Source organism: Branchiostoma belcheri, unplaced genomic scaffold, assembly GCF_001625305.1.
Source record: "Branchiostoma belcheri isolate BF01 breed outbred unplaced genomic scaffold, Haploidv18h27 scaffold1544, whole genome shotgun sequence".
Taxonomy (NCBI): domain Eukaryota; kingdom Metazoa; phylum Chordata; class Leptocardii; order Amphioxiformes; family Branchiostomatidae; genus Branchiostoma; species Branchiostoma belcheri.
Genome location: NW_017802985.1, coordinates 1 through 2,903, shown reverse-complemented (window position 1 = coordinate 2,903; position 2,903 = coordinate 1). Strand labels below are relative to the sequence as shown.

Below are 2,903 nucleotides of genomic sequence, written 5' to 3'. Positions count from 1 at the left end.
CTCACACAGAAGGAAAAGGTGTCATTTAATGGATATGACCAGAGCTATGGGATATGACAATTAGATTAGATCAGGATAGGTTGAAAGTGAGCTATAATTAACGTTTTGATCAGATACTTCAATTATGTTCCTTGGTTGGGTGGAGGACAGGGGATTTCAGACAGATGGAGAGTCGCAAGCGACGGCATTGTTAAGTTCAAGCAGCCTGAAAGGCAGGTCGTAAAAACGTTTACAAACGCCTATACAGTCACTGTATAATGGACTGGTAAGCTTGAAAAAAAACTTACAATTTCCATAATGAACTTGAAATCAGGAAGTGTACTCATACCAAAACTTCATGCCACTTATCCCACCTACTAACCCCTGTACTTGAGGACAATCTGTCGTCCCTAGGCTCGGCCTCGACAAGATCCTCAAGACCACCCTACTAATACCAAAGCCTCACCATCTCATCATAAAAAAAACAACTTTAAAGTTCCGCCGCATTAGGTCCGCCAAGTTTCCTTCCCGTCATGCTAAGAAAATTACGTCAAGTGCTAAACACAATCAGACTCGCCTTTATTACGTCAAAGCCATCGCCTCTATACACTTCTGCCAAAATGAACACACAACCAGGTAGGCTTTCAATTACTGCTCTTTCCAAACATACCGCTAGGTATGTAGGCCTGTGACAGGTCCCACAATGCACCTCACTCAACTTTGACCTGCCCCATTGCATGACGGGAAACAAAATGGCGGCGCCCATAAAATCCAGGTAAAATAGAACAGGTTTTGCTATCGCAAACCTGTAATAAAAAGAGATTGTTGGGTTAGATCTGGTTGGGAATTTTTTTACGTAATGTAGGGCCATTGTGCTCAAAATTGATTGGATAGACTAGATGGCTGTCATTCAAATTATTGGGTTTTGGCCTATGTAAAGTTACGTATTTTGCCATAGGCGGCTATAGTTAACAAAAACTCACGAATGAGACCTTATCACGATTCTCTGCAAAGCAACAAATGTCAAGCTCAATCAAGGTAAGGAAACTGCCCTCCCCCTTCATATTTCCCTCTCAAGTTTCAACGTTAACGCCTGGCAGTAAGTTATCGCATCATTGGAGGTGTTTGTAAAGCTTCTGACAAGTGTTACTTGTACAGAAACATCTGTAAGATCGTTACAAACGAATTTTAATCACGCATCAGAACGCGTGGACCCACCTTCTTGTCCGCCATGTTTTCCCGCGAAAACTTGCTTACAAAGGTTTTAAACAGATGCTGTGATTGGATATTTGCTGTCACCACCAACCAATCCGTACTCGGGATACAAACACAGCGTATCGCGAGCTAGTTCCGCTCCCACAATGCCTTGTACTTCCTCTTTCTTTCCTCCATTGCGCTAGAGGTAAGCCTAAAACGGAATTACTTCACAATCCTTCTAATATTTATCCAATGTAGAATCATCAGCCCTGAAAAACATTCAATACCAACAGGAAACACTATAATGGTGCTGTGGGGGTCGTTATTTTATGTAGGATCGTGTTGGTATGACAGCTTTTGGGCCGTGATTTCAAGACTCGATCCAGGACCTGAGTTCCAACATGGCGACATACTATGGACAACATATCGTTCCTAACTTATTTCTGTCCTAGCTACCAACAGAATGCACGACACGTAGAAATCGAAAAGATTTAGAGCTTAAGTACCATGTCAAGATACAACGTATATACTGTATAGCGTGTATAGTAAAATAGAATCTAGCACAACGCTGTCGTAAACTCAAGTCCAGTAACAAATTTTTACTGACAGAAATCGCACCCTAAAAAAAAATAACGTGGTAAAATAAAATTATATATTTTTAAGATACAGTAAATGAATTTTCCGCCCCTTCCACGTATGGTATTTGCTTCAAAAATATGAAATGCAAATACAGCTATAAGTTCTGGTGGTAAATGTTATTTGAGTAATTCGTGTTGGGAAGGAGTGTCAAGATTTGGTCCATGTTTTGTGACACGTACAAGTTCTGATGGTCAAAAATCATTGTTTCACAATTTGTGAGAATAAAAGTTTTCCTTGTATAATCTCCAGTTCACAATTTAGCCTCAGCATTTTGTCAAATTATAATATACTAGTAGTCTAAAAGCTTAAATAGCATTTGTATATATTTTCTGTATTTGAACGTGATGTTGACTTGGCTGTGCCTCTTTTTATAGCCATGAGGACCATCAAGTCTAGTGAGGAGGTGAAAATCCCCCCGGGGAGTAAGTATTTAAGTTTTATTTTATGTAAGGATATATGTTTTGTTTTGTTTTAATCTTACTTTGGAATGAGTCAGCCCTACCATATACAGAAGTTCTATGTATATCTAAACTTAATGTCTGCATATATGTCAAAGTGGAAAGTCTAATTGTTGGTGCCACGTTAACCATTACATGAGTCTCTAATAAGGTTTTTCTATTCTTTAATTCCAGTCACCGTCACTGTCAATGCCCGAGTGGTCACTGTGAAGGGCCCCAGGGGAACCCTGAAGAAAAGCTTCAAACATCTCAATGTAAGAATCACTTCATCTTTGATAGTGATAACAAGTCATAAGGTGACATATTATAGTATACATGTTGCAAATAGCAAGGTATAAATATACAGGCCTTGTTAGTGTCTGAATCTCTAATCTCCAAGACACTATCCATTGGCCAGAGAAGCGTCTTTCGGTGGCTAATGGTCACTCCTCTGGCCAATGGATACCTGGTACTGTCTTGCCACCACAGGATCTGCTTGGAGATTATGAATCACTACACATCATGATTGAGATATTTGTACACAGTTGTTTTAGGCTTTCTGCAATACTAACACAAGACCCATCTGTCCCCTTAGGTTGAGATGAAGATGCTTGGCAGGAAGAAGCTGCAGGTTAAGAAGTGGTTCGGCAA

General features: G+C 40.0%; 1 long non-coding RNA gene across 2 annotated transcripts; it reads left to right on the top strand.

Annotated features, from left to right (window-relative positions):
- The first annotated feature begins 1,309 nt into the window (after nucleotides 1-1,309).
- LOC109465624 lies at nucleotides 1,310-2,885 on the top strand. Of its 2 annotated transcripts, none has more exons than XR_002139977.1 (4): nucleotides 1,310-1,381; nucleotides 2,190-2,237; nucleotides 2,448-2,527; nucleotides 2,848-2,885. It is a non-coding gene; the product is annotated as an uncharacterized LOC109465624 (long non-coding RNA). The 2 variants fall into 2 exon arrangements; XR_002139978.1 differs by lacking the exon at nucleotides 1,310-1,381 and adding an exon at nucleotides 1,459-1,483.
- Nucleotides 2,886-2,903: the final 18 nt, after the last annotated feature.